The following is a 14,363-nucleotide window of genomic DNA, read 5'->3' on the forward strand; positions in this document are numbered from 1 at the left end:
TCTATGGCATGGTGGTACTACCACCCATCCTTCCTACAAAGGAAAACCTGTCTCTATATACCCGAGACTACATCAAGGAATAACTCCTTCCGAGTACATCATTAGAAAAGAATTTTGAATTATTGGCGCCTTTCTAATGATAACTACCCAAAACATAATAAAGTTAGGGTAGAAAAATAACTCACCTAGATACATAAGTAACTAGGTATCCGAGTTGGAATATATACAAGAGTATAAGAAATATACTCCAAAATTACGTGCAAAAAAAACGAAGGCAAATGCTACCTTCAAAGTACATGTAATTATTCAAAAGATCAAAAGATCCTTATAAAACCATGAATAAAAGCATAGAAGCTCCTTGAATCCATAGAGACCATAGTTGATCATAAAAATCAATGCATACCATCTAATGGACATTAATCATGCCAAAAGAAGCATTAAAATTGGTGGCCAACTCATCAATCCGGAGTCCATCCGTTTGAGGATGATATGCCGATGAAAAATTCAGCTTAGTGGAGGAGCATGGCACTCATCCAAAACCTTTTGCCTCATTTCTGACACCACACATAGGCAATTATCTTTCATAAGGTAATTGTCTTTGATCACATATGTGGCATGTGCATGACCAGCCATTAAATCAGCCCAAATAGAGGCAAAATCAGCATCCGTATGATACAAATATGCATGGCAAACAAAACCCCATGGTTGGAACAGCTCCTACATACGGCTTTCGTGACAATGCATCCGCCACTACATTCTTCTTTTTTGGGGTGTGCAAAATCTAAAAATGAAACATGGAGAGGAAATTAGCCATCCTTGTATGTTTCTCTGAAAGCTTAGTTTGCATCAGGAAATACCGCAAACTCTGGTGATCCGTCTTGACTATAAATTCAGCTCCCAATAAGTAGTGTTTCCATACTGTAAGAGCATGAATTACAACCAATAGCTCTTTCTCATAAATGCCAAGAGAAAGCTCGGAATCATGAAATCTCCTGCTCTCATATGCAACGGCATGTCCTTCCTGATTTAGGACAGCCCCTATGCAATTGCCACATTCATCACATTCCACAATGAATGGTTTCTGCAAGTCAAGAATTACCAAGACTGGCCCAGTTATAATGGCATCCTTGAGTTTATGAAAAGCATCAATTTCAGCTTGTGTCCATTTAAACGTAGCCCGTCTTGGTTAGATCATGCAATGGCGAGGCAATCATTGCAAAGTGAAATATGAACCTTCTATATCATGAGCATAAACCAAGAAAACTGTGAATCTCGTGCACAGATTTAAGTTTTGGCCAAACCTTAATAGCTTGGATCTTTGCTCTCTCTCTACCTGCGTTTTTGCATCAGATGGTGCGTTTTGCATCAGAAGGTTTTCAAGAGTGTTTAGGGTTGGGAATCCATTCCTACGCCATCTTTTAACACTATGTGTCCAAGATAGTGAATCTTTGAAAGGAAAAATTCAACACAAGAATGCCATCGAAAAAGACGCCTGTAAATGCTCTATGATTTTTGAAAATCCTATCCATAATTCAGTTAAAGGTAGCCGGAGCATTTGTGAGACCGAATGGCATAACCAAATACTCATAGAGCCCAAAAGATGTGCGAAAAGCTGTCTTATGTACATCTTGAGGCATGTTTCAGTCACATTGATCTCAAGAGTGGTTACCATCAAGTGAGAGACATGATGAACCATCCAATTTGTCCAAGATATCATCAATCCTCGGAATAGGAAACCGATTTGTGATGGTTATCTTATTGAGTGCCTTGTAATCCACACATACGAAATGTTCCATCCTTCTTCTGCACACAAGAAGAACGGGTGAACAATATGGCGAGGAACTTGGTCGCACTAGACCCTTCTCTAAGAGTTCACCAACTTGCTTCATAATCTCCTCTTGTTGGCAAGCACACACGGTATGCCGGCCTATTAGGAGGTGAACTACCTGGCACCAATTCAATAAGGTGATCCTTTGGCCGTATAGGAGGCATTTCATTCATCAATGCATCGGCAAAACAATCTCTATACTCACTCAGAAATTTCAGCCTATCACAAGTAAGAGAATCTACATGCACATTGCTATGTTCCACATCATTACGTACGAAAACCAAGTACGAAGAAACACTCTTTTTGATTGCTTTATTGATTTATACATGTGAAATAACGGGGATAGTGTCACCCGATTCATGTGCATCTATAAGATGCTTTTGGCCTTTGTACATAAAAGAAAGCTTATTTGTTTTGTAGTTCTTGTGGGGTTCAAGGCGTGCATGCCACGGTTTGCCAAGCAACACATCACATCCATTGAGAGGTACAAATTTACAATAAGGAAGATCTCATGGTCGAGATAACCCTGGATGTGAATTCGCAGCTTTATAATGAGAGGACTAACCTTCACATCCTTCTCAACAAAAGCTGAACATGCTTAAATTTCAGGTCCTGTGTCTCTCACTTCAATCCCCAAGATGGCAGTCATTTGGGTGGAGATGAAGTTATCGGAAGAGCAGTCATCAAACATGAATAGGGCGGGCTGATCCTTGAGTTGTCCCCATGCCTTGCATACCATTCTATCTTTGCTTGCATGACTTGTGTTACCTTGCACACCTGGCACCATATTTACATGCAATTTGGGCTCTTCTTCCTTCTTGGCCTTTGTTATTACATTGAGGCGATATGTGGTGTTTGCTACCACATTTGAAGCACTTGCCTTCACGCATGTATTGCACTCTTTGTTGCGGTGACAAACCAAATGTGCCCTTCTTATGCCAAGGCTTCTTCTCCTTAGTATTTTCAGCTTTTGGGGCATCCTTAAAATCCTTCTTAGGTGGCTGTCCACCTTTATGCAAGTTCGCCTTTGTGCATCCAATACTTGCTTAACTTCCAGATCTTCATGCAAGCTCTTCAATTGGGCATCTTTCTCACGTAGTTGCCTCTTGAGATTTTCCATCTTAGCATGCATAGCATCAAGTACATTGGTATTTTGCACCTTCTCCTTACCGCGGGATGGTTGTCCCTCATTTACACAATCACCACGGTCTTTCCCTTTATTACGGGATGGTTGTCCCTCATGTGCATAATCACCACAGGATGCATGAGATACATTTTCGGCATAGTGTTCATCATTTGCATGAGTTCCATGGTGTACATCTTGGACAACCGATTCTCCACGAGCTTGCCTTCTTGAGTATACATTCACTCCACTACTTGTTTGGCTTGCCAAAGTGTTTAAAAGCACTAACAGTTAGCATATGCAAGATAGGATCGTCTTCCACATAGAAAGGAGGAAGATCCTAGGCTTTGATACCAATGAAATTACCCCAAATAGGGCTGAGCAGAATCTTGTCGCACACTTAAACTATTAATACTAATAAACAAGATGAAATGGCACGAAACTAAATGAGATAGCGATGTTGAAATTTTAAATGACATTGCAATAGGGCCGGGAAGGCCCCCCCCTTGTAACTTGATAGTATTACCAAGGTAGATTACATACAAGCTTCATGGGCGATGCTTGGTAGATTTCCAATGATATCCATGTATATGAAAATATCTTCAAACAAAATGTGTCGATGAAGAGGTTGAATCCACAGCGTCTTTCAAAGAAGAATCTCACTCCCCAATCCCAGTGTCTTGCCACAAGCAGCTATGCTCCACTAGCATCCATACACATGCCAATGTGTGTGCTAGGCCGAGACATAGGAGACCTTAATGGCCAAGAACGCGGATGTAGAGTAGATTAAATAACACAAGAAACTCTTACCCAAAAACGGTTGCCAAATGCAGATTCCTTCGAGCTTTAAGTTGAAGTAGTGATGAAAGAATTCTCCATTGTACTCGCGGCTGAAATTAGGGTTTCAGCTGAATCCAGAATTACTACAACACTAGGGCTCTGAAATTGGGTTTTCTGCAAATATTAGGGTTTCAGTATTCAGCAGCACCATATGTAGAGATAAGCATAAGCAAAGGTTGATTCACTTGTTTTTGTTGAGAAAATTTTGAAAATTAGGATTTTTGAAAAATTAGGGTTTCACATATACGCCCATCTAATGAGAGAGAGAGAGAGGAAGAGAGGATAAGCCTTGGTCCAATTCTGGCATAAGTTTTTTATTGGGCCACTTCCGAAGTGTCCTACTTGGGAGGGTGGGCGAGTCTTGGCGAGACACCCAAACTGACCTATAAGCTGTCCGCCCATACGTTAATGAAGTATGAACGAAAGTCACTTATAACTTGTCCGCCCACACTTAAATGAGGTATGGACATGCAAAACAGTAAATTTAGCCATAACTCTTAAATGAAGAAACATAGAGTTTAGAGGCACACCTACCACCTGTCTACATCCCACAAGCAAGGTCAGAATACAGATTCATTCGCACCGTTCACTGGCGGGTGTCCCTTGCCCATACAGATCTTGCATGTAGTAAAAACAGTGCACATAAAAAAAAACAATTTCGTACATGCAAGTATGCCATGCATAAGAATGTATTGGACAATCTCCCTTTCATTTAGCTTGTAAGAAACGGTCATTCCGGGCGTAGATATTACATCCCTAGGCCAACCAGAATATCGTAATCTCGACATGGGCGTAGACCAAAATCCCCAGCCTCTCATGTCCAGCCTATTGGCCCTCGGTGTAGATATGAGTCCCCTACCATGAAGTGCCAGTCCACATGACCATTGGCGTAGACATAAGTCTCCTGCTGTCATGGCCCTGTGAAAATGGAGCAGGACAAGTGTGGGCATGGTGGTTGCAGGGTCAGAATATTTTATGATTCACATGGGGGGTGCCCGGACAGAGTTTAAGATGTGTGGACATCCCTAGGTGTGAAGGGGGGAACTAGAAACATTAAGTTTTAATGTTTATTGGAGTTTGCCCCTAGGCCTTAGTGGCCCTAGGAACTTATTTAAGTTGGGGCCCTAGGGATTAAATTGGGGAGGAGTTTTCTCTCTCTTCTCTCTCTCTCTTCCCTTTTTGGGGAATCGTGTAGCAAAAGAGGAGTTTTTCTTCATGCGCATCATTCACTAGCGTGGAAAAGCACAGGAAGAAGGAGGCGGCTGTTTTGCTGTGTGCTGTAGCTGTTTTTCTGAGTAGAATCAGCCGTAGAGCACTGTACGGCCAGAACTGGGCAAACACTCTCTCTCTCTTTCTCCTCTGTTGCTGGCGGCGCACAGAACTGCTGCTGGAAACTCTGCGCAGAAGACCTGTACAGGCTGTACAGTTTGTTTTCCAGCAAGTACACACTGTACAGCTGCCGTACAGTGTACGGGCAGCAAGGTACAATAAGTACAGTCGCTGCATAGGTGCTGACAGGTGGCTGGACAGACCTGAATACTCTGATTCAGGTTGGTACAGAAGTGGACAGCAGGCTGTTTATGCAAGTACAACTCCTGGCACGTATCCCGAGGCGGTACAGACGGGTACAGTGCTGATTTTCAGATCTGTATTTTTCAAGGACAGCATAGGAGTGAGCATCAGGAGGAGAATACAGGCAAGTGCAAGCACACGTGTGAAGCAGGGTTGTGGATTCAAGTGCCTGCAAGCACAGATTGGTGCTATTGCTTCTCCCAGTGTTGTTTCACGAGCTGAACTTGGTAAGCTCTGTTTCTGTTCATCTATCTCTCTTTCTACTGCTTGATGTCTGTTGCAGATATGTGTTATCTGGCTCCTTGTGAGAGGAGGGGTATGGCAGATTGACAAGGGATTAAGACAGAGATTGGACAGCACATGTATGTTTGAGCTGAGAAGATGTATCATGCTCTTGAGTTATGCCAGATGTATGCCCATGGCTGGCCTGCTTTGTGATCTTGGCTGATCAGAGGGAGGCACAGTGTGTTGCTTGAGGACACAGATCTGTGTGCATAGATCCTCTGTGCTGAGAAGGATTTGTGGGCCGTCAGATTGGACTTACAGGTGTAAACTCTTGGCTGGTCTTTGTGTTGTACTCAGCCATACATATTATTTTTAATTGAATAAAGAAATACCGCGAGGGGCGCCAAGCTTTGGGGCCAACAGGTGTCGCTGTGTTTTCAGATTTGGGCACTCTAGCTCCAATCTGTGTTTTGTTTCTCATCTAGACTACAAGTGGACGGGTGATTACTCCTACCGCACTCTGGTTTTCTATCAGAGGCCGGTTTCAAGGTTCCGTCCCCGGGACCAATCATCAACTTTCTGAAGGGGGTGAGCTCGTGGTTGCTTTGAAGAAAGCCATCGCTGAAAATTCAGCAAACATGTCTGATACAGAGGAAGAGTACTTCTATCATGAAGAAGAAGAGCAAGAGACTTCTCCTGAAAGAGATGTATCTGAGGATATTTTTGCAGGAGAACAGGCTGCAGATGTTGAGCCTTATGAGGATGTAACACAGCCAGAAGATGTGCATGGTAAAGAGGATGATGATGCTCGGTTCAAAGATCGCTTGGCTAGTGTTATGGATACTTTTATGCAGCTCACACAGAGTGAGAGATTTGCTGAATTTTTGAGATCTCGCACAGAGCCCCAGAAAAAGAAGAAGAAGGTTCGTTCGAAGAATCTTCCTCAGGGTCATAGTGGTGCCATCCCACAGGAACCATCTTTTGGCCAGTTTCCGAATATGCAGCATGCTTATGGAGCAAACTCTCAGAGTTCCTTCTATGGACAGCCACCTATTCCTCAGCAGAACATGCATCCAGGTTATTTTGGTGGTGGCTCGGTGTTCCAATCCATGACTGGGGGTTATCCTCAGGGAGGCATGGGTATGTATGGGCCTTTTGGAGCCAATTTTCAGCCTGGCATGCAAGGGAATATGTATGGTGGTATGCAGTCCGGTATGGCTGGAAATATGTTTGCAGGCATGCAACCTGGGATGCAAGGCAATATGTTTGGTGGCATGCAGCCAGGTATGCATTATGGAATGTATGGAAACATGGCTGGAATGTATGGTATGCCTGGTGTTGGAATGGGAAATGTTGACCCAATGATGGGTATGAATGTTGGGGGCAGCAATCTCACGAAACCACTTCCATACGATAATCTAACGCCTATGGGAAAGGCGAAGGATTACAAGGAAGGGGGAGCTGCAGTGAAGTTTGACACTTTCAGTGGGGCCAAGGATAAATTGAAGGCACTTACCTTTTTACAGCAGTTTGATGCTGCTTTTTCTGGTGGGAATTATACAGAGTCCTCAAAGGTGAGGAAAGCTGCCACTTTTCTCAAGGGCAATGCTCTTCTTTTGCAAGGCATAGCACCCACCACATGGGTCCAATTCAAACAGGTTTTCTCTTCCGTATGGCTCACATCTACATTTGAGGTGGATGTTATGACCGCATGGCACAAGCTGGATGCTTCAAAGTGTGATAGTTTGGAGGATTATAACAAGAAGTTTTGGGAAGCTTTACTTCCAGTGACTTCTTATCGTGCCGTGCCATTATCTGAGCAGGTAGAGAAGTATTGTTGTGGGCTGCCCAAGGAGGTACGAGATTACTGTATAAAGACAAGAGTAACGAACATGTCACAGATGATTGAAAATGCTATGACAGCTAATGCGTTACTCACAGGTGGTTCATCTGGGTTTAAAGGCAGTAAGAAATTGGGCAAGAAAGCTGAAAAATTTGGGCATGCTTCTCGTGATACTAAAGGGTCTACAGAGACAAAGTATAAGAAGTTGCCAATGCCCAAAAGGACTTCTGAGGAAAGACAGGCTTTGAGAGATGCTCAAAAGTGTTTTTACTGTACTGAAGAGGGGCATATGTCATTTAATTGTCCCAAGAGAACGTCCAAGAAGGACCCTGACAATAAAGGAGAGCCCAAGCCAAAGAAACAAAAGCCTTCTGCAGGCTTAGTTCCTGATCTTGTGGGGGAGCAGCTAGGTGGTGAAGCTACAGAGTTGTGCAGGGCATGGGGCAAGGTGAGAGATCAGAATGCTTTGATCTTCTTTGACACAGGTGCTAGAGCCAACTTCATTTCACCAGATTTGGCTGGCCGATTGGGGATTCGCGCAGAGGAGATGGGGCCGTTACATGAGGCAAATATGGCTTGTCCAGGGTATGCAGAACCCGTTACTCCTATCATTGGGAAGCTTCGGCTTCATTTGCAGGGTTATGTGGACAGCGAGGAGTTCTTCATCATGCCTTTGGATGGCTGTGATGTTTTGTTGGGGATGCCATGGTGCCACAAGGTACATGCGGTGGTGGATACTTACAATAGGAAAATTACTCTGACTCATAGAGGGAAAGAGCATGTATTGGATGTAAAACTCAAAGGGGAATCTGTTCCTATTGTATCCGCTTCGGCGATTTCATCAGTAATGAAAAAGCATCTTTCCGCGTACTTGATTTATGTAAAGGATGCACAGGATGATGAGTCTAAGTCTAATTTGTCAATGTTAGATAAGGACAGGGCTGATTTCTTAAGTGGGTTTCAAGACTGTTTTTCCGAGTCATTGCCAGGAGAATTACCTCCTGAGAGGCCAGAAGATCATGCCATAGATCTGATTCCTGGTAGTACTCCACCGAATAGACCGCCGTATCGTGTTAGTGCAGCCCAACAAGAAGAGATTATGAGTCAGGTGCAGGAGCTATTGAATAAGGGGTTGATTCAGCCTAGCTCATCACCCTTTTGCTCACCTGTGCTCTTAGTGCAGAAGAAGGATGGTTCTTGGCGCATGTGTATAGATTACAGGGCGCTGAATAAGAATACCATCAAGAATCGATTCCCCATACCGAGGATCGATGACATCTTGGACCGCTTACAGGGCTCCACAGTTTTTAGTCGTATTGACTTGAAAAGTGGGTATCATCAGATACGCATTAGACCCGAGGATGTGCATAAGACAGCATTCCGAACCACGTTTGGGTTGTATGAGTTCTTGGTTATGCCCTTTGGTTTAACGAATGCGCCTGCCACATTTAACAGAATGATGGACAGGATTTTCAGGCCTCAGAGAGAGTTTGTGGGCACATTCTTTGATGATATGATTGTGCATTCACAAAATGAGGAAGAGCATAGAAGGCATTTGGCCATCGTGTTTGCAAAACTCAGAAACCATAGGTTGGTGGTTAATGGCAAGAAGAGTGAGTTTTTCTTGCAGGAGATACATTTCTTGGGGCATATTGTGTCTGGTCATGGAGTTCGTATGGATCCAGCAAAGATGGAAGCAATACTTAATTGGCCAGCTTTGAGGACCGTGCATGATGTACGCAGCTTTCTAGGATTGTGTTCCTATTACAGGCGTTACATACGGCACTTTGCTGAAATTGCTTCGCCTCTTCATGCTTTGACGAAGAAAGCAACTCCGTTTAGATGGGTTGATCGGGAAATTACAGCATTCAAAAAGCTCAAAGAAAAGCTTACTTCGGACCCAGTATTGGTGTTACCGGACCTCCGAAAGGCTTTTGTTGTCCAGTGTGATGCATGTGGAAGTAGCATTGGTGCAGTTCTCATGCAAGAGGGACATGTTATAGCCTATGAGAGTAGAGTTTTGCAAGATGCTGAGAAGCATTTACAGGTGTATGAGAAAGAGATGTTGGCTGTAATTCACGCTCTTTCTACATGGAAACACTACTTGCTTGGGGCTGATTTCACTGTACAGACAGATCATCAGACCTTGCGATATTTCCTACTAAGCTTTCAGAGAAGCATATGCGTTGGGCAAACTTTTTGTCAATGTTTCACTTCCAGATTGTGCATGTGGAAGGCAAAAAGAATGTAGTGGCAGATGCTTTGTCACACAAGCCACAAGTCTCTGCAGTTTCACTTGCTTATCATCATGAGCTTGATGAAATGAAAGAGCAGTATGCCCATGATGAGGATTTTGAAAGGTTGTATGATCAGATGTCTGAGGGTCAGCGGCATGAGCATTACACTCTCAGAGATGGGTTTTTATTGATGCATGGCAGACTGTGTGTTACCAGGCCATTGCGACTCAAGGTTATGATTGAAAGTCATGCTCCACCGTATGCAGGTCATAGAGGTATTGACGCCACGGTAAAAGCAGTGGAGACTTTCTTTTATTGGCCAACCTTGAGAAGAGATGTTGATGCCTTTGTGAGGCAATGCATCGTATGTCAGAAGGTAAAGTTTGACCGTCAGAAGACACCAGGGTTATTACAGCCTTTACCTATTCCGGATAGACCTTGGGAGAGCATTGCCATGGATTTTGTATTTGATCTTCCACGGACACAAACGGGAAATGATGGTATCTGGACTATCATATGCAGGTTCAGTAAGCAGGCTCATTTCATTCCCGTGCGGAAGACAATTAAAGTGGATCATATGGTGAAGTTGTTCATGGCGAACATCTTCAAGTATCATGGCTTGCCTACGTCTATCATTAGTGACCGTGATCCACGGATGACGAGTTTGTTTTGGAGAGGGTTGTTTGACAACATGGGTACAACTCTCAAGTTTTCATCGTCATTTCATCCACAGACAGATGGTCAGTCAGAAGAGGCTAACTCTACAGTGTTGGATCTTCTCAAGTGTTATGTGTCAGAGCACAAGCAACAATGGGAAAAGTATCTTCCTTTGGTGGAGTTTGCATATAACAACACCGTACATAGCTCGACAGGCAAGGCGCCTTTTGAGATTGTAGAAGGAGGGAAGAAGGTACCGCCCATTTTGCATACAAAGGATAAGATCTTTGAGGCTGATCAGTATGTGGAGAGCTTGGATGAAGCTTATCGGAGAGTTAAGTTGGCCCTCCAGAAAACTCAGCAGAAGCAAAAGAAAGCCGCAGACCGTCACAGACGTGATTTACAGTTTGCATTGGGTGATTGGGTTCTTTTGCGTTTTGAAAAGGCTAGACTCAAGAAGATGAAGGGTAAAGAGCGCTTATTCCCTAAGTTGAGCATGCGATATTATGGGCCTTTTCAGGTTTTGGAAAAGATTGGTGAGGTAACCTATCGTTTGAAGTTACCAGATCACTGGCGGATTCACAATGCTTTTCACGTGAGTCTTCTTAGACCTTTCCGTGGGGATGTGCCTGAGGATGTATCAGATGAGGCTCAGCCGGAAGTTGAGGAACTTGATGAGGTTCTGATTCCAGAGCAGATACTGGCACATAAAGAAAGGAAGGTACGCGGTAAAGTTTCCCGTCGCTATCTTGTGAAGTTCAAGAACTATTCACCGATGGATGCGAAGTGGATGGAGGAAGGTGACTTAACAGATTCACCTCAGGTTTTGCAGCTTTATCTCGATGCCTTTGAGTTAGAGCCGACTCTTATTGTGGCTCATTCAGGTTCAGCAGAGCATGGGTCTGGAGCATTACCTGATGCTCAAGAGGGGGGTAGCACCTCCACTCCCTTGATACAGACAGGCTCAGATGACATCTAGAGGTCGCTTGGTGCAGATTTTCTCTCACCCGAAGGTACTGAGGCTGACAGTACATCTGTTTATGGGACTTCTATGATATATGTGTACTAGTCACATGGAGATTTTTGTGGATATGTATGGTTCACAGTGGTATACAACTTGGACTATTACTATGCCATTGATTTGCAGTGAATGTTGATACATGTGTATGGCTCAGAGAGATTGGGACGCTGATCTTGCCATATTGTATATTTCACTTTGGATATTTTGATGCATCACCAGAATGCAATCGAGGACGCTTGCCATCTTTCAAGAGGGGGGTATGTCATGGCCCTGTGAAAATGGAGCAGGACAAGTGTGGGCATGGTGGTTGCAGGGTCAGAATATTTTATGATTCACATGGGGGGTGCCCGGACAGAGTTTAAGATGTGTGGACATCCCTAGGTGTGAAGGGGGGAACTAGAAACATTAAGTTTTAATGTTTATTGGAGTTTGCCCCTAGGCCTTAGTGGCCCTAGGAACTTATTTAAGTTGGGGCCCTAGGGATTAAATTGGGGAGGAGTTTTCTCTCTCTTCTCTCTCTCTCTTCCCTTTTTGGGGAATCGTGTAGCAAAAGAGGAGTTTTTCTTCATGCGCATCATTCACTAGCGTGGAAAAGCACAGGAAGAAGGAGGCGGCTGTTTTGCTGTGTGCTGTAGCTGTTTTTCTGAGTAGAATCAGCCGTACAGCACTGTACGGCCAGAACTGGGCAAACACTCTCTCTCTCTTTCTCCTCTGTTGCTGGTGGCGCACAGAACTGCTGCTGGAAACTCTGCGCAGAAGACCTGTACAGGCTGTACAGTTTGTTTTCCAGCAAGTACACACTGTACAGCTGCCGTACAGTGTACGGGCAGCAAGGTACAATAAGTACAGTCGCTGCATAGGTGCTGACAGGTGGCTGGACAGACCTGAATACTCTGATTCAGGTTGGTACAGAAGTGGACAGCAGGCTGTTTATGCAAGTACAACTCCTGGCACGTATCCCGAGGCGGTACAGACGGGTACAGTGCTGATTTTCAGATCTGTATTTTTCAAGGACAGCATAGGAGTGAGCATTAGGAGGAGAATACAGGCAAGTGCAAGCACACGTGTGAAGCAGGGTTGTGGATTCAAGTGCCTGCAAGCACAGATTGGTGCTGTTGCTTCTCCCAGTGTTGTTTCACGAGCTGAACTTGGTAAGCTCTGTTTCTGTTCATCTATCTCTCTTTCTACTGCTTGATGTCTGTTGCAGATATGTGTTATCTGGCTCCTTGTGAGAGGAGGGGTATGGCAGATTGACAAGGGATTAAGACAGAGATTGGACAGCACATGTATGTTTGAGCTGAGAAGATGTATCATGCTCTTGAGTTATGCCAGATGTATGCCCATGGCTGGCCTGCTTTGTGATCTTGGCTGATCAGAGGGAGGCACAGTGTGTTGCTTGAGGACACAGATCTGTGTGTATAGATCCTCTGTGCTGAGAAGGATTTGTGGGCCGTCAGATTGGACTTACAGGTGTAAACTCTTGGCTGGTCTTTGTGTTGTACTCAGCCATACATATTATTTTTAATTGAATAAAGAAATACCGCGAGGGGCGCCAAGCTTTGGGGCCAACAGGTGTCGCTGTGTTTTCAGATTTGGGCACTCTAGCTCCAATCTGTGTTTTGTTTCTCATCTAGACTACAAGTGGACGGGTGATTACTCCTACCGCACTCTGGTTTTCTATCAGAGGCCGGTTTCACCTGCCATGAAGTGTCATGTCCACACGATGAAGTCCATCTATAGGTCCTGAAGCATAGAGAATTCCCAATTAGTGACATAGTATGGAAAAGCTGCCAAGAGCCTATAAACAGCAAGTTCATTTGTATTCATATGACCCCCTTTGGAGCAAGTTAGGAGTCGGTCTTTTGGGTGGTCCTAGGATACCTTTTGGAAGGCCAAAGGACCTCATGTTTGTACAATCATATTGACACTTCTTGTACTATCCAATATGAGTTCTTTTCCAAACAGTGTATTAGATGTCACATGGTTGTAACTTTGGTCTCATACGTCACTTTGGCCTTTTGAAGATGTTAATATAACATTTCATTTCATTTCATCTCTCTCTCTCTCTCTCTCTCTCTCTCTCTCTCTCTCTTTGTTGGTGACTTGCAACAAGGTTCCTGTTTAGTTGCTTAGGGCTGAAAGAAGACATACAGAGCTTCTGGGCATGTGATATTGGTATTAGAGCATCACGCTCAGCAAAGCTAAGTTTTGAGGTTTTTCCAGGAAGGTGCACGTGTCGAAGGAGAGTAAGGCAGCCAGGGTAGAAATCCCAAGGGAATTGTCACATGTGGAAGCTCTGGGAGTCTTCTTTCAGCCGTAAGCATTGCATAGAAACACTTGATGCAAGAACAATCAACATAGAGAGAGAGAGAGAGAGAGAGAGAGAGAGAGATGGTTGTATATTCAATATATTCATAGAGTACAGAAAAGGTACAATGTCTGTGGCCTTAGGCTTTCCCAAAAAGGTAAACAAAACCCTAGCCTAAGACCCCACTCCGTAGGGGAGTGTGATAGCTAACAATTGCCCATGGCCTAGCCTTCTATAGGCTCAAACATGTCCAAGAAACTAGCCGACTACTGGTCGACCTGCAGAAAACTCCTTGTCCACGAGTACAGACTAGTACAACGTTTGTGGCCTTAGGCCTTCCCAAAAAGGTAAACAAAACCCTAGTCTAAGACCTTAGGGGAGTGTGATAGCTAACAAAGGCCCATGTCCTAGCCTTCTATAGGTCCAAACATGCTCAAGAAACTAGCTGACGGCTGGTCGGCCAGCAGAAAATTCCACTTATTTATATATTATGCTGACCTGCTCCATATGCAAATCCAGATCATTGGATTAGCCTTGGATATGACTCATGTACATGTGTGCACATGACAGGAATGGCAGCCCTGAGAGTCAGATGCCATTGTAGTGTTCAGCGACAAGGCATGAAGGCAAGGAGACAAAGTGGAACACATGCACAGATCTCAACACCAAATTTGGAGTGGAATTAGAGACATGGCAAGGTTTTCAGTCA

General features: G+C 44.1%; 1 protein-coding gene across 1 annotated transcript in view; it reads left to right on the plus strand.

Annotated features, from left to right (window-relative positions):
• Positions 1-14,363, plus strand: part of LOC147617259 (putative protein phosphatase 2C 59) — a 64,242-nt gene that overhangs the window by 29,653 nt on the left and 20,226 nt on the right. The window lies entirely within an intron of this gene.

This window comes from Cibotium barometz, chromosome 37 (assembly GCF_041138505.1).
Source record: "Cibotium barometz isolate CiBa-2024 chromosome 37, ASM4113850v1, whole genome shotgun sequence".
NCBI lineage: Eukaryota > Viridiplantae > Streptophyta > Polypodiopsida > Cyatheales > Cibotiaceae > Cibotium > Cibotium barometz.